General features: G+C 38.8%; 1 pseudogene; it reads left to right on the forward strand.

Moving 5' to 3' along the window:
- The first annotated feature begins 21,698 nt into the window (after positions 1 to 21,698).
- LOC102851474 lies at positions 21,699 to 22,685 on the forward strand (annotated as a pseudogene).
- The last annotated feature ends 1,283 nt before the right edge of the window (positions 22,686 to 23,968 follow it).

The following is a 23,968-nucleotide window of genomic DNA, read 5'->3' on the forward strand; positions in this document are numbered from 1 at the left end:
GTGTATTATGTAACACATAGCCCTCTGGTGGATAATTCCCATTGAACCGCCAAGAAAATGATTGTTTTTCTAAACAATCTGCCTTCTTCTGTATTCTGCAGTCCATGTTGTTGTTGCTATGTGCCATTGAGTTGCCTACAACTCATAGGAACCCTGTGTACAACAGCTCTGAACCCTGCTCTACTGATTGTCTCTGTCACACCTACCCCAGTCACTGACTCAGTTTCATCCAGGGTCTTCCTCTTCTGCACTGTCTCTATTCAAATACTGTTTCTTGTTCAAAATCTGGGTGTTTTTCACAATTTCTACATTAATTTGAATGTTCATATCTGAAGGAAAATTAAGTTACATGAATTATACCTAATAAATGCAAAATGTTTTCATTCCCTTTCATTTTGCACTCTCTTACACTCTTGCATCTAGATTACTTAATCTTATTTTTTTATTCTATTTTGCTTACCTCCACTAGACTTTCTGTCCATCAGAGTGATCTTTAATCATGTCAACTTTAATCATGTCTTTTTTATAATCCATATACCTTTGTATCTTTTGTTATACTCTCAGATATGGCATGCAGCATTTTATGTTTTAACTCCAGTTTATACATTGTCAGTCTCAATGCCCATCCCAATCCCTCCAGCTCAATCACATGCTCCAACTATTAAACTATATAATCCTCAAAAAAAACAACCTATATAATCCTCAAATGATCTTTTGTTCTCTTATCTGACATATTTTACCAATTCTACCAAAGGCACTATTTTCTCCTTTACTTAACTTCATCTAACTCTTCCTCACTTACTTTTTAACAATTTTATAAATTTTGGCATAATAGATATTTTGAATAGGGCAAAACTATATTTTAGGAGACACTTTTGGGCACTGTTTTACAACATCCTTTGCTCTACACCTATCAGTAGCATCCCTAGGGTGACAAACAAAAATGTCTCCACACATTGTCAACTATCTTCTGGAGTTAAACTCATACCGGGTTCAGAATCTATGCTTTAGATTTTCACAGCTGCCTATTATAACCTTTAGTAATTAACAGACATTAGGTGATACAAATTATTAATTAATTAAAAGGCCATAGCTTCAAAACTCTATTACAAACCTTACAATACTTGGGGTTGCTGTCAGTTGAAATTGACCTTACAGAAACTAGGTTTTTCATTGATTCCAACTCCACAGCATTTAATTGAATGCTGAGTGAAGTTTTAGTGTATCTTCATAATTTAGAAAACATAGAGAAAATGTTTGAAGTTTGTTCTACTAAATCAGAGTACTGGAGACAACTAAAGCCTAAAAATGAGGGTAAAGGAATTACAAAGTAATTATGTATGTGTTTATACACATACAAGTGCAGGAAACAACAATAATAATATAGGCAATTCAGCAGTGAGTTAATTTGTTTATCAGTTGGCCTATGCATAACCTTTCTCAGTGTGAATGTGTGTTTGTGCGTTTTGAGGTTGTGTATTTGTGTTTGGGACCCTCTGGTATGAGGACCAGCTCAGAACTTCTACCAAGAGCTCTCATAAGTTTACCCAAATGTATAATTTTTTTATTAAAAGAAAAAGATTGAGGCTATCAAGTGTGCCCTTCATGTAAATCCTTTTTAAAGGAGGTTTTCTTTCTTTCAGTCTGTAACTCTGAGTCATAAAACTAGTTAAGACCTGGAAACTAGGATTTTGATGTTTCATTATGGAGACTGACATCAATCTTCTTCTTACACATTCTTGACCTTTTAAAATTGTACAGATTTTTTAAAGTCCAGCAAAATTTGTCTGAAAAAGGCCAGATCAGAAATAATTTGGACTTCGTAAGCCATACAAATGCACCCACTTAATTTTGTCATTAAAACATAAAAGCAGTAATAAAGGAAAATGTAAACAGATACTAGTGTATTCCACTGTCAATTTGCTAGACTGATCATATTTTACTCACTCCAGATATAGATCAAGTAATGCCTTTGCTGGCTGTCTATCTATCTTATCTCTAGGAACTGTAGGATCTGTCAACCGAAAGGAATCCCTAAAAGTAGACCTTGCAAATATCTTACTGACTTTGCCTTCGATTACATTAATTATATCCATCTTCTTGGAAGCAGAAGTGGCATCCACTTCCAAAATAGCTTGCCTCCAGAAACCCTATGAACCTAGAAAAAGGATGAAAGTTATACAAGCGTCCAGATCTTTCTTTCTTAGGGTTGCTGTGACTTATCAACAACAAGAACTGATGGTTAAGTGCTATACCTGTCATCAAATATGCCATGACTTTAACCTTATTCATCTCAGGGAAGCTACTTTGATATCAACATCTTTTATCACATATCCAGGTCTACAGAGACATTAACCACTAAGTGAGCTTCTAAAAAAATTCACTATCTTTCTAGATGGTGTATTTGTTCTCACTTTAGTAAAAACAATGTTTTCTGTATTCTTCAAAGAAACATAAGATTGATTTGCATGGTAATCCTAACACGCTTAGTTTTCTGAGTTTCTTCTTGCTCGTGCTGTAATCTACCAAGACAATTGTAGTGAGTTCAATATATTGACTATAAACTATCATTTCAAAGTCTCTGGTGGCCTAGTGGCAAGAAGCTGTGCTGCAATCCCAAAGGAATGTGGTTCAAGGCCACCAGCTGCTCCGTGGGAGAAGGATGGGTAATCTCCTCCCATGTAATTAACTACAACAACAACAAGAAGAAGCTTCAAGAAGACATCTTAACAGCATAATAGTATGAACCCAGGTCACTTTACTCAGTGTTAAATCCTTACTAATGATAGGATTCTCACCTATCCATTGAGTCCACCATCAAGTCCTATATTCTACTCCGCCCACTCTTTATCTTAACATAACCTTTCAAAATCCATTCCAAAACTGGTTCTTCTAGTTCCAATTTGCATATATTAATGACATAGTTAGGTCACATTACAGGAGGAGCCATTCTATGGAGTAGGGTATCATGGTTAGAAAAAGAGAAAATCAGTAAGGAGATAGAGACTCTCAATGAAATTAATTGACACAATGGTTATAACAATGAGCATAAACACAGTAAAGATTGTAAAGATAGTCCAGGAATAAACACCCTTTTGCTCTGTTGTCCATGTAGTCACCATGATCCATAGATAACTGACAGAAACTAAAAATAACTACTCTTTTTTCTGTGTTGGCTCTTGTGCCATTCTGAGATGTAACCAGCTAACCAAATCCATAGGTGTTCCACAGAAGAAAGATGTGTAGTCTCTTCTCCCTAAGAGTTATAGTCTTAGGCTGGTCTGATGGTAGTGGGTTATGAGAAATTATTAACATTAGTCCTGAATTTGGCTGGCTTGGACGTCAGGGAAGGAAGTTTCACTCTTAGAAACCTGATGAAGGACTGTTACCTGTTGGAATCAACTTGATGACAGTGAGTTTTAAACAAACACAAAGGGAATAGGGAAAGATACTGAAGAAGATAAACATACAAAGAGTTTTTGTTATTGTTGTTGTTAGGTGTAGCCGCCGGCTGAAACCGACCTGCAGGTCCATATGTGTTCTAGAGTGGAACCTGTGAGGATTAAAAGAGGAGCAGGGACACGAGAAATTAGGGCAAAACAAAGATTCCTGATCAAGCCCAAATTTATTCAATGAATTTTGCTATAAATAGGCAGTGGAGTAGGCTGGGCTGCCAGGGAACTCAGCCCTAGATTATCAGTTTACAAAAGAGAGGGAGGGGCATGCCCCAAGGTGTTGATTTACAGGTGCTGATTTAAGAGGTAGGCATAGTCCCAGAGATGGACAGGGGTGGCGGCTGCATGTCAAAATATGTTATCAATGGCAGAGTTAAGATCTACTCAGGATGGCTTCCTACAGAGTCCCCCTTCTTTAGTTTATAAAGGCCACAGGCGACTCACGTCTGTCTTAGGCTACATGCCTTAGCATACTTCTTTCACACAGGTGTCTTACCCGTCATTGGAAAGGCAGAGCAGCTCTGGCCCTGTTCCTGTCTTAGGTTGGCAGCCTGGCGAGGTCCTTTACCCATCATTGGAAAAACAGGACAGCTTTGGCCCTGCTCCTGTCTTAGGTTGGTAACCAACCAAGTGAAAATAAGGAGGCATGCTAATCCTGTCATCAACAATGAGCCCCTAAAAAAAGAGGGTGACAGGTCCTTGACCGCATCCCCTTAACATTTTGGCCAATAATTGATTGATTAAAATTTAATTGGGGACTAGTCCTTAAGAAGCCTAACCATAGTTACACGCGCCACATCTCAAAAGTGAGATTATCACATCCCTCTGCCAGGCCTAGATTGATTACATCCAACTGATGGTAATGGACCTGCAAGGGTTTGGCTAGGATGGCGTCTATTTGCTGTTTCACTAGTTAAGCTGAACGACCTCACAGAGGTTCTTAATTTTTAAGGCTGTTGTTGTTGTTATGTGCCGTCGAGTCGTTTGCGACTCATAGCGACCCTATGCACAACAGCCGTAAACCCTGCTCTATCTTGCGCCAACCTCACTGCCTCTGACACACCCATCCCGATTACCCCAGTCACCGAATCAATCCATCTCATAGAGGGTCTCCCCCTCCTGCGCTGTCCCTCCACCCTCCCAAGCATGATGTCCCTCTCCAAGGACCCGTCCCTCCTGGCGACATGTCCAAAGTATGTTAGACGAAGCCCCAGAATCCTTGCTTCCAAGAAGTAGCTTGGTTTAATCCTCTCCGAGATGAATCTGTTTGTTTTCCTGGCAGTCCATGGTACATTCAGTACTCTTCTAGAGCACCACAGCTCAAACGCATCCACTCTCCTTCTGTCCTCCCTAGTCATTGTGCAACTCTCTGATGCATAACAAGAGATTGCAAAGACCAGGGCCTGTATCAGGTGCACCTTAGTCTCCAGAGAGACACCGTTGCTCCTGAGTACTTTAGAGAGGTCCCTAACAGCAGACTTTCCCATCGCGATACGCTTTTTGATTTCCTAACTGCTGGTGCCAAGAGTGTTAACTGTGGAGCCGAGCAAACGGAAGCTGTGAACAATCTCAATCTCTTCACTATCCATCCTGACACTGCCAATTGGTCCAGTGGTGAGAATCTTTGTCTTCTTGACATTGAGCCTCAGTCCATACTGAAGGCTGCAGTCCTTGACCCTTCGCAGCAAGTGCATGAGGTCCTCCTCAGTTTCAGCAAGCAGGGTTGTGTCATCTGCATAACGCAGATTGTTAAAAGACCCTTCCACCAATCCTGATGCCACAATTCTCCTCATAGAGCCCAGCCTCTCAGATAATCCGCTCTGCATACATGTTGAAAAGGTATGGAGACAGGATGCATCCCTGGCGTACACCCTTCCCAATTCTGAACCATGCAGTGTTACCCTGCTCTGTTCTGACTACTGCCTCTTGGTCCAAGTATAGGTTTCGCATTAGCACAATTAAATGTTCTGGGATTCCCATTCTTCTCAGAGTCAGCCACAGTTTGTTATGATCCACACAGTCAAATGCCTTTGCATAATCAATGAAACACAGATAGACATTCTTCTGGTATTCTCTGCTTTGAGCCAAGATCCATTTCCTTATTTCCTGACTGCTCGTACCAAGGGTGTTAATCATGGATCCAAGCAAGATGAAGCTGTTGACAGTCTCAATCTCCTCTTTATCCATCATGACACTGCATATTAGTTCAGTGGTAAGAATCTTTGTTTTCTTAATATTGAGATGTAATCCTTGCGGAATGCTACATTTCTTGATCTGCACCAAGTGTTTCAAGTCCTCCACACTTTCAGGAATTTGGTAAAATAGTGTTCTGAGTGATAGGATAATATCCATATGCATACAAGAAAGACCCATTAACACAACTATTATCTAAATATATGATCCTACATCTAGAAGGAAAGAAGAAGAAATTGAGAATTTTTACCAAACTTTGCAGTCTGAAATTGATGAAACATGCAATCAAGATTCACTAATTGGTGACTGAAACAAAACATAGGAAACAGTGAAGAAGGAACAGTAGTTGGAAAATATGGCATGGTGATGGAAATGAAGCTGGAAAAAGAATGATTGAATTTTGTATTATCAATGATTTATTCATTGCAAAAACTTTTTCTAAAAGATAAAAAGAAATGGTTTTGTTTTTCCTCTGAAAAAAGAGAACAGGCATTTCTGTTGACCACTATAATTAAAAGAAATTTTTGATGTCAGATTTCTCAAGTGTCGCATCAAAAATCACCATTGCTATTAACTTGATTCCAACTCCACCCCTAGTAGCTCCATAGGGCAAAGTAGAAATATTCCATAGGATTAAAGCTTTAGAGAAGGAAACAGCCACATCTTTTCCTCTAGAGCTACTAATTGATTCAAATGATTCACCTTTCAATTAACAGCTGAGGTTTTAATGACAGCACCAGTGGGGTCCTTTTGTCAAGTACATTCATCATAATATATCTTTATAGACTTCCCAAGATAATGCTTCTTTCTTATTATTGTCTTACTTTGATATATTAGGGTTGTGAATTATAAATCTGTGAAACTATCAACCCAACCCAACCCACTGGTTTATCAATTCTGACTTATAATATTCCACTGGATTTCTGACATTGTTAGTCTTCACAAAAATAGACTGCCCATCTTTCTCCAATGTGGTACCTTATAGATCTGAACAGCAAATATTTACGTTAAAATCAGGTCTGTTGCACAGTTTTCAGTATCATCTCTTGCTCCCTACCCCCTCTCAGGGAGGTATTAAGAATCTCTTTCCAGCTTTTTGCATCATCTCTGCATTAATTAGTAGCTGACTTGTGCCTTTTATTTTTGTATTTCAGATTTCTATGGCAGTTTTCAATCTTCAATTTGTTTTAAGATTCAAACAACAACTGTTTCTCTCATCTCTCAAGGGCTAAGCCGTAGTATAAACCACTTCATTCTTTTTACCTGTATTTATTAAGAATTCACCACATGTAAGCAATTGTGATGCTGCACACAACAAGGGCTGCGTCCATTAATTACAAAGCACGCACCACTTCCCTGGAGATTGTTTCTCTCTGACTACTTCTTCCTTCCATGAAGTTGATAACAAGATCACTGGATGAAGTTCTGTACTAAAGTTTATTGGTCTGACCTACTATTTTTTTCAAGGCTACACTTGAATGACAATAATGTGGCATCAGTCTTTTTGCCATTTGTCCCAACATACAAAGCAATCCGTCTATGTGACATACATCATTTTTGCTGCTCCATTAGTTTGTCCCAAGAAATACTGCAAGAGGCAGTAACTGAACTTACAAAGAATTGTTAATGAGTTTTCTATATTATCCGTTGATTAAGTTCTCCAACCACTGAATCCAATATTAAGGGGCAGTTTCCTATGACAACTTCTGGTAGTACTTTTGGCTTGTTTCTTCAACCAGTTTACTATGGAAAAAAAGATATGAAATGCTGATAGTTAAAGAAAGGTTCAGGCCCTTTGTTCATGGGGTTGCTATGAGTCATGCTCAACTCGAAGGCAATCAACAACAGTTGAAAGACATTCCAAGAAATAAGATAAGGGAAAGAAAGAAGTCCACGGAGAAACTATATTATCAGGCAAAGTACCAATGTAAAATCAACTTTACTATCAACAGAGAACTACCAGAAGTCCAGGCTGGTTTCAGAAGGGGTGGTGGTACTAGAGATATTGTAGCTGATGTTAGATGGATCTTGGCTGAAAGCAGGGAATACCAGAGGAATGTCTGTGTTTCATTGACTATGCAAAGGCATTTGACTGTGTAGATCATAACAAACTGTGGCTGACTCTGAGAAGAATGGGAATCCCAGAACACTTGATCGTTCTAATGCGAAACTTATACTTGGACCAGGAGGCAGTCATCAGAAAAGAGCAAGGGAAAACTGCATGGTTCAAAATTGGGAAGGGCGTATGCCAGGGATGCATCCTATCTCCATACCTTTTCAACCTATATGCAGAACAGATTATCCGGGAGGCTGGGCTCTATGAGGAGAAATGTGGGGTCAAGATTGGTGGACGATTTATCAACAACCTGCGTTATGCGGATGACACAACCCTGCTTGCTGAAACTGAGGAGGACCTGAAGCGCCTGCTGCAGAGTGTCAAGACTGCAGCCTACAATATGGATTGAGGCTCAACGTCAAGAAGACAAAGATTCTCACCACTGGACCAATTGGCAGCATCAGGATGGATGGTGAAGAGATTGAGATTGTAAACAGCTTTAGTTTGCTTGGCTCCATAGTCAACAGTCTTGGCACCAGCAGCCAGGAAATTAAAAGGCGCATTGCCATGGGAAAGTCTGCTGTTAGGGACCTCTCCAAAGTGCTGAAGAGCAGTGGTGTCTCTCTGGAGACTAAGGTGCATCTGATACAGGCCATGGTCTTCGCAATCACCTGTTATGCATCAGAGAGTTGGACAATGACCAAGGAGGATAGAAGGAGAATTGATGCCTTTGAGCTGTGGTGCTGGAGAAGAGTATTGAGAATACCATGGACTGCTAGGAAAACAAACAGATTTGTCCTGGAGAGGGTTAAACTGGGTGGCTCCTTGGAGGCAAGGATTCTGAGGCTCCGTCTAACTTACTTTGGACATGTTGTGAGGAGAGACCGGTCCTTAGAGAGGGACATCATGCTTGGGAGGGTGGAGGGACGGCGCAGGAGAGGAAGGCCCTCTATGAGGTGGATTGATTCAGTGACTGGGATAATTGGGATGGGAGTGTCAGAGACAGTGCAATTGGCACAGGACAGAGTGGAGTTTAGGGCTGCTGTACATAGGGTCACTATGAGTCGCAGGCGACTCGACGGCACATAACAACAACAACAACTCATTTTCTAGGACAATGTAAACCATTACTCAGTTATCCTTCTACAAAGGCAAAAAGCTTTTATCTTCAATTGATGAGTGGGACCTTCTTAGGATTAAACACCTGTACACATCAAACACTTTTTTCCAACAGAGTGAAAAGAAAATCTACTGACTAGAGGGAAAAATTGACAATACCGTTTCAGACGATTGTCTCATATCAGAAGTTTATAGAAAAATTCAACAGGGCCTCTTCCCTCTCCCCCCTAAATAAAATAAAAGGACTAATAATAAAATCACAAAATGGGCAAAGACATGGAAGAGTTTTCACAAAGGAAGATATTCAGATAGCCAACAGACATGAAGAAGTACTCAAAATCATTGGCAATAAGAGAGATACAAATTAAAACCATAACAAGATACCATCTCACCCCAGTAACAGTGGCCAAGTTTAACAGGACAACAAGTAACAAATGTAGAAGTGAATGTGGAAAGATAGGAACTCTCAAACACTGTTGATAGATAGGATTGTAAAATGGTACAACCACTCTGGAAGGCAGTTTGGTGTTTCCTCAGAAAGTTGAACATAGAAATTCCATATGACCTAGCTATCCTACTGCTTGGAACATACCCTGAGAAACTGAAAACTAAGCCACAAATGGAGACTTGTACACTAATATTCATAGCAGCATTATTTACAATCACAGCCCAAATATACAACCACAATTGAAAGGATTGAGAAATTATGGTACACTCACATTATGGAATACTATGCAGTATGCAGGAGCAATGATTTTGTAAATCACTACCTAACTTGGTATGGACAGGAGAACATTATGCTAAGTGAAATAACTCAGTCCCAGAGGGACAAATAATGTGTAAGACCACTATTGTAGAATGTGTATGAGGATCCAAGAGGAGAGGGTGGGAGCAGAGCAGTGAGAATAGGTGAGGACTGTGGGGCGTGGAGAGTGATTAATCAAAGGGTTGCATAATATGATGGGTGCAATGAGGAAGGAAATGGGAAATGGGAAAAAAATCCAGTGTGACAAACAAAACTTAAAGCTTCTTTGTATATGAATCGAGAGAAATTTCTCAGACTGAAAGTGGTAGAAACTTTGAATAAATCTCTGTGGTATACATTAGAATGGAGAATACCATGGGTAAAGAGAGAGAACATCGATTACATGAAAATCAAACAAAAGCAGTTCAGCCTTATCGAGTGCAATTCATAGGAGCCGTGTAGGACGGAGTAGACCTGCCGTAGGCTTTTTCCCCCAGATGTAAATGGTTAGAGAAACAGATTGCTACAACTTTCTCCTGTAGATTAAACGTTATTTGGTGCCATCAAGTCAGTTATGACTCATGGTGATTCTATGAAAAACAGATATGAGTCTTACCTTATCTCGCACTATGTCCACTATGCTTCCCATTTCGCAGTCACTGTTTCAATCCATCTCAATGAAGGTCTTCCTCTCTTAGGCTGACTCTCTACCTGTCCCATTATGATGATTTTTTTTTTCTCAAAGACTGACCACTTCTGGTAATAAGATGAAAAATCAAAGCCTTTGAGTTGTAGGTTTGGATACCATGATGTTGTTGGGTTATTATATACCATTGAATCGCTTGCAACTCTTAACAACCCTATGTACAATAGCTCTGAAACCTGCTCTGCCCTGTGCCAACTTTACTGTCTCTACATACCTGTCCTCATTACCCCAGTCACTGAATCAATCCATCTCATCTAGGGTCTTCCTCTCTTTCTCTGTCCCTCCACGCTCCCAAGCATGGTGTTCCTCTCCAAGGATAGTTCCCTCCTTGCATCATGCCCAAAGTATGTCAGATGAAGCCTCAGAATCCTTGCCTCCAAGGAGCAGCCTTGCTTCATCCACTCTAGGATGAACATGTTTGTTAACCTGGCAGTCCATGAGACCATTCAATACTCTTCTCCAGCACCACAGCTCAAAGGCATCAATGCTCTTTCTATCATCCCTAGGCACTGTCCAGCTCTCTGACACATAGCAAGCAATTGTAAAGACTATAGTCTGGATCAGGTGCACCTTAGTCTTACTTAGACTGATATTGTTGCTCTTCAGTAATCTGGAGAGGTCCCTGACAGGAGATTTTCCCAATGAAATTCGTCTTTTGATTTCCTTGCTGCTGGTACCAAGAGTGTTGATTGTCGGGCCAAGCAACTTAAAGCTGTTAACAATCTCAATCCCTTCACCATCTCTCATAATGCAAGCAATCAGCCCAGTGGTGAGAATCTTTGTTTTCTTGATGTTGATCTTCAATCCATACTGAGGGCTGCGTTCTTTGACTTTCTGCCACAAGTGCTTCAGGTCCTCCTCAGTTTCAGCAAGCAGGATTGTGTCATATGCATAATACAGGTTGTTGATGAATCTTCCTCTAATCCTGATGTCACATTACTCCAGCCTCCCAGATACTCTGTTCTGCATGTAGATTGAAAAGGTATAGAGACAGTATACATCCCTGGTATACACCCTTCCTTTTTTGAAATATATACTGTCTCATTGCTCTGTTCTGACAACTGCCTCTTGTTCCAAGTATAGATTTTGCATGAGCATGAATCCGGGATTTCCATTCTTCTCAGAGTCAGTCACAGTTTGTTGTGATCCACACAGTCGAATGCCTTTGCATAGACAATGGAATACAAATAGATATTCCTCAGGTACACTCTGCTTTCAGCCAAGATCCACTAACATTAGCTATAATATCCCTAGTACCACAGCCTCTTCTAAACTCAGCCTGCACACCTGGCAGTTCTGTTTATGTACTCCTCCAGTCATTTTTAAATAATTTTCAGCAGAATATCACTTGCATATGATATTAATGATATTTTTCAATAATTTTCATGTTCTGACGGGCCACCTTTCTTTGGAATGGGAACAAATATAGATCTCTTATAGTCAGTTGGCCAGGTTGTTGTCCTCCAGATTTCTTGGCACAAGTTTTGAGCACATCCAGGGCAGTGTCTGTTGAGCTAGGTCAATTGGTATGCTGTCCACTCCTGAAATCTCATTTTTTTCACAGTTCTCTCAGAAGAGATTGAACTTCCTCCTTCATCACCACATACTCTTGCTCATATGTTGTTTCATGAAATCCTTCTGTGTAAGCCAATTCCTTTTGGCACAGTGACTCTGTATACTCCTTCTGTCTTTTTTTAATGCTTCTTTGATCATTTAATATTCTGCCCAAAGAATCCTTAAGTATTGCCACTCGCGGCCTGAATGTGTTCTTCAATTCCTTCCACTTAAGAAATGCTGAGCAAGTCCAGCCTTTTTGATTTTCTGACCCAAACTCTTTACATATTTCATTATAATTTGCTTTGTCTTCCTAAACTGCCCTTTGAAATCTTCTGTTCAGCTCCTTAATTTCTTAATCCCTTCCCTTTACTTTGGCTTCTCAACATTCTAGTGTAATATTCAGAGTCTTGCCTGACATACATCTTGATCTTTTCATTCTCCTCTGTCTTTTGCATTCTTCATGGATAATATTCTTGATGTCCTTCTTAATATTCTTGATATCCTCCAACAGCTCATTCAGCCTTAACTTATTGGTGTTCAAGGCCTCAAATTTATTCCTGAGATGGTTTTTAAATTCGAGTAGCATCAACTTAAAGTCAAGTTTTGATTCCTGTGAATTTGATATAATTTTTTTCAACTTCAGCTTGAACTTGCATATGAACAGTTGGTCTGTTCAACAATCAACACCTGATCTAGCTTTCACAGCTGATAGTGAGCTTCTCTAGCAATTATTTCCACAGATGTAATAGATTTGATTCCTATGCATACCATCAGATGAAATCCATGTGTATAGGCTGCATTTGTGTTTAAGTGCTTTTAACAGTGAGTTGGAGCACAACAAAAATGTTACGATGGCAGAAGATACACCAAGAGTCCTAGTTGTTATTCATAGGGTCAATATGAGGAGGACTTGACAACATTTAACAACATCATCAAGATATGAAACTAATGCTCTGAAGTTTGGATTAGAAAATTAAATTTTAATTTTTATGATTTCTCACATTTACTATATTCTTTCTAGTCATGTGAATTTTTAAAGTACAATTACAAATAAATCCATTGAACTACAAGCTGTGAATTGTTTTAAAATTCTTCGGTGTTCACGGTAGCTGGCTATCTCCCATCAGTTGGTGTAATCACTGAGCTATAACAGTGTGCTTTCATTAACATGGGCAAAGAAGGTCTCTCCTTGTATGGATTCCTATCAGTGCTGCTGACTGACTCCCATCCACTCAACACAAGACAGTTTTAAGTTAGTGTGCATTTATTCACCCATGTATCAATTCATTCATCTTCTTAAAATGTCAAGTCAGAAGCTGCAATAAAATTCAGAGCAGCTGATGAAAACAACATGATGATGACGACAGTTGAAAGATATTTGCAAGGCTAGGATTTTTATAGGCTGCAACATTTAAGAACAGGTATTTATTTACATTCTTTAAGGAGCTTCTATCAACAATGATCAGCATTGCAAAACTAGTTTTTTCGTCCTTGTCCCCAAGCCTTTTATTCTTTATCATCAAAATAGTCTTCTGGGTGTAAATAGTGAAAGGAGGGATGCTTATTACCAATTCCTTGCCTAGAGCTCATAACTGAGTATGATAATTTAAGTGTGACAGATGTCTTGAGGTTCACCTGTACCTACTTTGCACAACCAAAAAGAAATAATGACCACTTTTACTATAATATGTATTCATGAGTTACATTTCAAACATAAGGTAAAATTTCCATTCCTTCATAATGAATGAAACCTTTTATGATGTGATCATTTACTTTTCAGACGCACTTTTCAATGCACTTTGTTTCCTCCATAAGTGATAAGGTTTGTCATAGCTTATGTGATTAGGTTTCAGTGGCAGTTTAGAATATCACACTGGCTGTACCTTTGACATTTTTTATCATATATGGACATAGTGCAAGTTGATCTTTGAAATATTTATTTACATTTTTAAAAATCATTGGTGTTGGCTGACATCTATCTTTAGTCAGGGGAAGTTGGATAAAATTACTACTAATAGGGCTATGGATTATGCTAGACTAAGATCAGAGTTCTAAATCTGCATTCTTTGCACATGAAGGTCAAAAGAGTGAGCACAGTAAAAGCAGAATTAAAATGCTTGGAATTAAAATAACAGAAGGTGACCCAGAGGGCCACCCAGTTTGAGGTTATGGAAGACAAATTTCAGAGTAGATCTATGGGAAAATTGAAATCTGCGGTCAGAAAGTGAGGACAAAAATAAAATTGGGCCAAAGATATCCTCAATAATAAGGAAAAAAAACACCAGGCTAGCTCTATAACCAAGTCAGTCCATTACAAGCATTGTTAAGTTTGTTGACTGCATAAGAATGACAGAAGGACAAGTACAAGGTGTCTTTTTGGATCTCCTCTGCCCAACACTAATGTCTTTACTAATACACCCTTAAGGCTTCATATAGGCTAGTGGTGCTGAGTTCAGACTAGAAATCAAGACTCCATCATTCCTCTTTTTTTTTTGTTTACTGTATTATTTTTATGTGTACCGTCAAATCAGATCTGACAGGTACAGGAGGAGATTGCCCCCTCCTTCTCCAGCAGAGCCTCTGGTGGATTTGAACCGCATACCTCTGGGATTGCAGTGCAGCGTCTTGCCACTTAGGCCACCAGAGCTCCCTTTCCATCATTCCTCTTAATTACACTTTTCTCTTCCGTCAAATTTATAACAGATTGTCCTCAAACAATAAGTGTACATAAGCACACAACAAAATAATAAGAAAACAAACAAAAACAGTATCAACAAAATAAAACAGCAGTAAGGTCAGAAAATTAATATCTCAGTCACAAAAGGACAGGTGCTGCATGGTGCCACTGTTGTAGAATGGGACTGACATCAGGGTTGGAGTGAGACTGAGAAAAATTGGATAAATTATGTAGCTGCATTGAAACAGATGGGGGAGAGAACTGTTTGAAAGCGACATATGATTTGGTATTATGGTTATGACAAGAGTCCAGAATGAAGGTTGCGTAGTGTAGTGTACTTGGGGCGGGAGGTAGGATTCTATACCAATGAAATAATTTTTCTTTTCTTTTTCAAGAAGAGCAAACTGGAGGGAGGGGTGGGCAGGGAGAAAAATGAAACAATGAATGTATGGAAACCCAGAATCTCTGTAAATGGTCATTAAAACTAATTTAAAAAATAATAAAACAAAGAATGGATGTCAAATATATAAATTAGCATTTTTCATAACTTCTTTCCTATACAATAAAAGCATTATCAAGGGACTAATGGGCAGGATAAGACCTCTCTCAAACCATATAGTGTATATATACTTCTATCTTTTATTATGGAACATAACTAAGTTTTCTTAACAAACATGCATTGATTTTCTACTACATATTTATAAGTATTTTTTAAATCATAGAGTTTCTTAATAAGAAATTGTGTGTAATATTCCCATAATTTTTATTGCAGCATTTTCCCCAGAAATGATAATAGCCTTTAATATCATGAGGCTGACAAGCCAGTGAAAAAAAACCTCAGTGGATGATAACACATACAAGAATTTCTAGTTTAAAGTAATAAAAATGTAAGTTTTGGAAACATACAACAATGGAAACTGCCCAGTAGGTGAATGTGGGTTGCTCTGATATATTGCAAAAGTAGAAAACCTTCTGCTCTGGAAATTTCACATCACATAAAATTAATGCATGGCTTTAAAATTATGAATATGTTTTCATAAAATAAAGTCATATAAAATTTATATTCATGTTCTGATGCTCTTCATTTTTAATTGACAAAACAAATACAGTCACAGACACTAGTGAGGAGTCATGTATTTATAAAAATGGGCAAGGAAATGCTTGGATGGAGAGATGGAGGATGGAGAGATATCACATCTGAGCTGAAAGGTTGAGTTAAGCTCAGTTCTGCTTTATTGCCATTTCCAAATGTCCTGTTTTAAAGTAGTCCATCTTTTTCTTATTTTTGCTAGGATTCAAAAGGTCTGGATTTGAATCCTAACACACTGTTACTGGATCTTACAACAAATTTAATCATATACGAACTTGGGGGATCAGTTCCATCTGACAATGTGAGGGCAGTCCCAGGAGATTGCAGATCCTTAAGGTGCTTGTCTGTTATTTAAATGTCAGGAGGTTTATGTCTGCTCAGAGGTGGCTCAGAAGAAAAACATGGAGATTTACTTCTGAAAATCAACCATTGAAAACTCTATGGAGGACAGTTCTACTTTGATATACATGGGATCATAGTAAGTTGGACCTGGTATTACATATTTTTTTACTTGTAAATTTATAAAACTGGAATGAGAAAATAGACTTAAAATGTGTGATAAAAAAACAAAACCAAACCAAAAAGAAAAAAACCCCAATAAAAAACAATGTGGGTGCATAAAAAAATAACAAAATAAAACTTGAACAATAATGAATCATCTCCCTGCTGAGGAATAGTTACTTTGATGAAATTCAGTTATAAAACTGGATACAGCCAGTTAGCACACAAAAAAAGAAACTTCAAGTCTGAATATCTGTTGCCTGAGCCTCTCACCTAGCCATAGGTCAGATCTCCCCTTTCCCTGCTCATCCTGTAGAGCCAACAGCATGAATTAATTAATTCCATCAATATCCAGCTAAAGCCAGAGATGTCAGTTTGTAAGACATAGAGAAAGGGTGGGAACACTGATTTGTATATTAGTATTCAAATACTGCCACAAGAGATTATCACAGAATTAGAGGTTTTAAACAACAGCCATGTATTTTATCTATCTTAAATTTTCAGAGGGTCAGAAGTTTAGGTACAGAGTGATCCAGTTATTTCTTTCCTTAGAGTCTCATAAGGAGAAATCAAAGTGCTGGCTGACTTGTGATCTCTTAAGGCTCTAGGGAAGAGTTGGTTTATAAATTCATTCAGGTTATTGGCAAAATTCTGTTCCTTGTAGTTGGAGACAGATGATTTTCTTGTTTTCTTTCTAGCTGTCTGGAAGTCCTTGAAATTCTTTGAGATTACCTCATGCCTTGTTACTTCTTCTGCCTTTGCCTCACATCATCTTTACACTGATTCTTTAGCTTTGAATATTTTGGATTCTTGTAGCTAAAAGAGTTCTCGGTTTTTTAAGTTCATCCAGATAAACCAGAGTAATCATCTTACTTTGAAGTCTCTATTTTGCAGATCCTAAGAATTTAAGGAACAGCAATTGAAGTGTCTCAACAAACTGATGTAGTGATGGATATATTCACCTTTCTATGCCAAGAAATTTAGAAGATGGCTACTTGACAAAGTAACTGAAAGATATTCAAAGTTCTACCCAATCCAAAGGAAGGTGACTCAGTAGAAATAGGGGAACAAGGGGAACAAATAGGTCTGTCTTGGACATGGTGAAACCAAGCTGGTCCATGGAGGCAAGGATTATGAAGCCCTGTCTCACATACTTTGGGCACGAGGCCAGGAGGGACTAGGCCTTGGAGAAGGACATTATACTTGTAAGGGTAAAGGGAAGGAAAGGATGACACCAGATGTGATGGAATGACATAGTAACTAGGCCCATGGTATTAGGCATGTCAGAGTCAGTGAGACTGGGTCAGAATAGGGCAGGATTCAGAGCTATTGTACATAGGGTCTCTATGAATCAAAGGCAACTCGATGGTACATAACAACAACATCACTAATATTATACCCGACTAATACCTTAATGCATGGAAGGAGGAGTGGCATCCACTTCCATAACAGTTTGCCTCCGGAAACCCTGTGAACTTGGAAAGAGGATGAAAGGCACCCAAGCATCAAGGACTCTCCTTCATAGGGTCGCTATGAGTCGCCTGCGACTCAACGGCACTTAACAACAACAACAACAACAATACCTTAATTAACATGATACAAAAATGACTTGAGACTGCTGGAAATTCAAGCTAGATTCAGAAAGGGATATGGAATGAGAGATACTCTTGCTGAAGTTAGATAAATGGTGGCCAAAAAGAATTCTAGAAAACTGTTTGGCTATGTTTTATTGATTATGCAAAAGCATTTTTCTGTGTGTATAATTATTAATTATGGGTAATATTGCAAAGAATAAAAATGCAAAAATAAAAAGTAATTATGCTTATATAGAACCTGTTTTTAGACCAAAAGACAGTCCAACAGAATAAAGGGGTGTGAGTAGCCTATGATTAGACAAGGTGTATGTCGGTTTTGTATCCTATTTACACACTTATCTAATGTGCATGCTGGTCAAATAACATGAGCAGATGGACTATATAAAGAAGAATGTGGCATCAAAATTGTAGTAAGATTCAGTAACAACCTGTCATATAGTACAAACTGGCTAATGAACCATGTTGTTGTTGTAGTTGTTGCTGATTGCTGTCAAGTCAAACAAGACTCAAAGTGACCCTATGAACAAAAAACCTGTAGCCTTTCTATTAACTATCATCATTTAACAAAGTTCATAGAGTTTCTAGAGGCATGTTGTTCAGGAAGTGGATGCCACTCCTGCATCCAATAGTGAACCCGATTGTTGTTGTTGTTGTTGTTGTTGTTTTTAAGTGCCGTCCAGTCAAGCATGATTCATATCAAGCCTATGAACAAGACTTTAGCCTTGTTTTATAGTGAACCATAGAGGACCTAAAATACTTACTAATGAACCTTAAAGACTAAAGCCTTCAGTATAAATTATAGTTCAAAATAAAGAATACAAATACCAGACCAAAAAAAAATTGAGATAACAAGGAACAATTAAACTTGTCAAGAATTTCCTTTTATTAAAATAAATAATCAATGGTCACAGAAGCAACAGTCAAGAAACCAAACAATGTGTTGCATTGGGAAAATCACAGAACATACTTAATGTGTTAAAAAACAAGAATGTCAGTCTGAGGCCTAAGGTACCTTGAATAAGTCACTAATAAAATACATTTATTAATAAGAGACCATAAGTATTTTATTAATTACATATTTTCAATCACCTCATATGATTGGGAAAGCCTACAGAACATTGTGTTGAGAGAACTAACTCAGTATCATAAGGACAAATACTGCCTAATACTATTACTAAAAATATAGAAGAATACCTAATAAGATGTGCAAAAATCTCCAAAAGAGGAAGGGAAATGAGGGAAGAAAACAGAAAAATTTTGCTATCAGTATAGTAGAGTTTAGTGGGCAGATTGGGGAGGGTGAAAGATAGTAAAGATTCAATGGGGACTCGAAAAGACAGGGCAATAATGGGCATGTTGTTGTTGTGTACCGTAGAGTCAGAATCAACATGGGAAGAGATTTCCCATCCTCCACTGGAACAGTAGGTGGATTAAAACCATGTCCCTTTGGGATTGCAGTGCAGATTCTAGGCATTAGGCCACCAGTGATCCTCAACAATAGTCATGTATAGATCAATAGCAATTAATTATATAAAATAGAATGTATATGAATAATTGTATAAAACTCATTGTAAATCAAGTATGTATAAAATACAATGCACATGAATGAAACAAAATGTAAATGAATCAATGTATGAAAACCAATAAATATATTACTTTAAAACACCACCAGGAAAAAAAATCAGAGCAGTTATAGAATTGGATGATTCTGCTATAAAACAATTCTTTAAAGTATTAAAAATCAAAAATATCACTGACATGATCAAAGTGCTCCTATATAACTATGGTATTATTATCTAATGCCTCACAGAAACCAAGACATGATCTTGAATCAATTCCATCTGAATTTCAAAATTATTTTCATAATAGATTTGAGGCATTGAACACCAATGGTTGAAGACTGGATAGTTGTGGCATGATACCATAAAGAAAGTAAAAGTTTATTACAAAAGCTGAGAAGAAAGAAAAAATAAAATTGGGTGTCAGAAGAGACCCTAAAATTTGCTCTGAGGCATTGAGAAGCTAACATAAAAGGAAAACATGCTGAAATAAAAGAGCTAAACAGAAGATTTCAAGGGCAGTTCAAGAGGACAAAGCAAAGTATTATAAAGAAATGTGTAGAGAGCTAAAATTGGAGAACAAAAAGAAAGAACTCATTCTGCATTTCTCAAGCTGAGAGAATTGAAAAACAAGTTTAAGCCTTCAGTCACAATATTGAAAGATGCTATCGGCAATATATTGAAGCACTTGTAGAATATCAAGGAATGCAGCCTTCAGTATGGATTGCATCCCAATTGAAAAAAAAAGCAACACACAAAAAAACCACAAAGATTCTTACCACTGGACCCATCATGATAGGTGGAGAAGAGACTGAAACTGTCAGTAACTTCATCTTATCTGTATCTGCAATTGACACTCTTAGTACCAGCAGTCAGGGAATGAGGAGATGCATTGTACTGGGGAAATCTGCAGTTAGGGACCTCTGAAAATTATTGAGGAGTAAGGATGTCATTTTGAGGGTTCAGATGTGTCTGACTCAGGCCATGGTCTTTCCAATCACTTGCTATGCATCCGAGAGCTGGACAGTGAATAAGGATGACAAAAGAAGAATTGATGCCTTTAAACTGTGATGTTGGAGAAGAGCACTGACCATCCTCTGGATGGCCAAGAGAACAAACATATATGTCTTGGAGAGGGTACAGGAGGAATGCTCTTTGGAGGCAAGAATGATGAGGCTTTGCCTCAGATAATTTGGGGATATTGCTAAGAGGGGCTTTTCCTTGGAGAGGAGCATGGTGCTAGGAAGTTTGGAGGGTCAGTGAAGGAGAGGAAGACCCCCGACCAAGTGGGTTGACACAATGACTGTTGCAATGGGCTCTTGTGTATCATAATGTATGAGGATGGCATAGGATAGAACAGGATTCAGATCTTTTGTTCATAGGGTCAGTATGATTTATACTCAACACAATGACATCTAACAACAACAACCTATATGTATGAAAATTGAAAAGCTAAAAGGAATGATTAACTACCTGGATTGTAGTAATAGCGAAGAATGTTCAACATACATATAGTCTCCTGCCAGAACACTGACAAATATGTTTTGGAAGAATTTCCACGAGAATGCTTTAGAAACAGGGTTTCAAGATGGCATCTCCCTTCCTGTGAAAATGTTACCAAGAAGAATCAGTCTTTGGTGAAAGAAAGACATTACACTTTATAAAAGTAAAATGAGTAAAGTAAAATGGCATTTAACAACATAGAGACCAATTGGCCTAGTAGACCGAAAGTGATGCTACCAAGCCAAAGGTGGGTGACTTTAATCCGTGGCCCTCAGGCCTGTTTTTAATTGGTTTTGGTCAAACATTCTTCTAGGTCGTATAGCCCTGGTGTGTCCACCTGCTGTACAGAGGTAACTTGTGGTTTCTGTGAAGCTGAACACTGTGACATTGATGTGTCAAATATGATAATGGTTACCGATAGTGGGCAGTGTTGAGTGGAGCTGCCTGATTAAAACAAGCTTGGAAGCAGGAGTGGCAACCACTTCCATAAAATAGCTTGCCTCTGGAAACCATATGAACCTGGACAAAGGATGAAAGTCACGCAAGTGTCGAGGACTTTGATTCATAGTGTCACTATGAGTTGCCTATGACTCAATGGCACTTAACAGCAACAACAAAGTAAAATGACTGGTCAACAGAGGAAGATGCTCAGTAATGCACACTCACATAGTGGCTGCAATAAGTAACTCAATATCAACTATAGTTACGGTGGTTTACGAGTGGACAATGTGTCATTCTACTATATATAGGGTTGCTTTGTGGAACAAAGTTGATTAATCATGTTAGCATTTGTTTCTGTAAATTTCTGTACCATGAAATCTAGGATTGACTTATTGACAGAAGATGGTCAATCCAGAAATCCACAGCAAGGTGCTCTGCTCCTCATCAATGGACAGATAGCTCTCTCTTTTTGTGCAACCTCAGTGGCATCCCTGTGACACGATGGTGAAGGATAGAGTAAATGGATTTGGCTGTACTGGATGCCTGGATGGACACCAGAGCTACTTTTAATTCTGACTAACTGAATACTGTTCTCATCAGTGACCCCTTCATTGACCTCAACTATATGGTCTATATGTTGTAGTATTATTCCACTCATGGTAAGTTCAAAAGTACTGTCAGGGATGAGAATGGGAAGCTTGTTAGCAATGGGAAAACCATCACTATCTTCCAGAAGTTAGATCCCACCAACAACAAATGGAATGATGCTTATACTGGGTATATGTGGAGTCCACTGGTGTCTATATAACTTTGAAGAAATCTTGAGCTCTCTTGAAGGGTGATACCAAATGGTAAATCATCTGTGCTGGTGCCCTCATGTTTGTGATGGGTGTGAACCATGAGAAGTATGACAACTCTCTCAAGATGGTCAGCAATGCCTCCTGCACCTCTAAATGCTTGGTTCCCCTGGTTAAGGTCATCTATGACAACTTTGACATCATAGAGGGACTCATAACCCCAGTGCATGCCATCACTGCTACCCAGAAGACTGTGGATGGCCCTTCTGGAAAGCTGTGGCATGATGGCCATGGAGCTACCCAGAACATCATTCCTACATCAACTGGCACTGCCAAGGCTGTGGATAAGGTCATCCCTGAGCTACATGAGAAACTTACTGGCATGGCTTTCTGTGTCCCCATCCCCAATTTGTCAGCTGTGGATCTGACTTGTCATCCGGAAAAAGCTGCCAAATACAAATACATCAAAAAGTAGTGAAATCAAAAGGTCCCCTAAAGGGTATTCAGGGATACACTAAAACCAGGTTGTCTCCTGTGACTTTAACAATGACATTTACTCTTCCAACTTGGATGCTGGGGCTGGAATAGCCCTGAAGAACCACTTTGTCAAACTCATTTCCTGGTATGACAGTGAATTTGGCTACAGTACCCGGTGGTCCATCTAATGGCTCACATGGACTCCAAAGAATAAGAGCCCCTCGGACCACCAGCCCCAGCAGTAGCACTAGAACAGAAAGAGAGAGACCTCAGTTGCAGGGAGTCCTTGTCCCAACTTGATATTCCCACACACTGAGAATCTCACGTCCTTGACACAGTTTCCATCCAGTACCCCTGAGGAAGGGCAGGGGCGTACAGAGATCTTCTTGTCACATATCATCAATAAAGTACATTGTATTCAGAAGAAAGACAGACAAATATACACATAAATTTAAAAAAAATACAAGAAAATAGATAAAGATAGATTTTAAAAAATCAGCCAAACAAACCCATAACTGGAGGGAAATTTTGGGCTGAGTTGTTATCATGACATTTAATAGTGGTTATAGTTAAGAGCAACGACATCAGGCTGGAGACTAAGATGTGCTTAATCCAGGTCATAGTCCTCGCAATTACATGCTATGCATCGGAGAGTTGGAGAGTGAATAGGGATGATAGAAAGAGAATTGATACCTTTGAGCTGTGGTGCTGGAGAAGAGCGTTGAATATATCACGGACTGCTAGAACAAACAGATTTGTCCTGGAGAGGGTAAAGCCAGAATGTTCCTTAGAGTCAAGGATTCTGAAGCTATGTCTGACATACTTTGGGCATGTTGCAAGGAGGGACTCTTCCTTGGAGAGGGACATCATGCTTGGGAGAGTGGAGAGATGGCACAGGAGAGGAAGACCCTCAATGAGATGGATCGATTCTGTAATTAGAGTGGTGGAAATGAGTGTGTCAGAGATGCCTGGGTTGGCACAGGATAGAGCAGCATTTAGGGCTCTTGTACATAGGGTCACTATGAGTCGCAAATGACTTGATGTTACAACAACATAGTTTTTACATCCCACTTCTTATTGATTGCCTTTGAGTTGAACACAACTCATAACAACCCTATAAACAAAAGGTCTGATGCCCCTCTACAAATATCGACATTTATCAACGTTCATAGAGTTTCTAAAGGCGTGTAGTTTAGGAAGTGTAGAACTAATTACTCTTCTCAGGTTAATATGAGAAGCCTCTGGCCTCACCTTTTGCGTGTTACCAATAGTATTATCTTCACAAAATTATAATCTATTCCATAAAATTCTTGATTGCTTTCTATTTTCCATAAGGAAAATGCTAACTCAGTAGGAAATCTATGATCCTTCATAATTTGGCCAAAGATTTACTCTAGTATACTCTACTGGTCCAATTGGCAGCACTGTGATAGATGGAGACAAGATTGAAGTTGTTAACAATTACAGCATGCTCAACTCCACAATCAGCAGTCAGCA

Source organism: Elephantulus edwardii, unplaced genomic scaffold (assembly GCF_000299155.1).
Source record: "Elephantulus edwardii isolate Elephantulus edwardi_28Jun2011 unplaced genomic scaffold, EleEdw1.0 scaffold00021, whole genome shotgun sequence".
Lineage (NCBI taxonomy): Eukaryota > Metazoa > Chordata > Mammalia > Macroscelidea > Macroscelididae > Elephantulus > Elephantulus edwardii.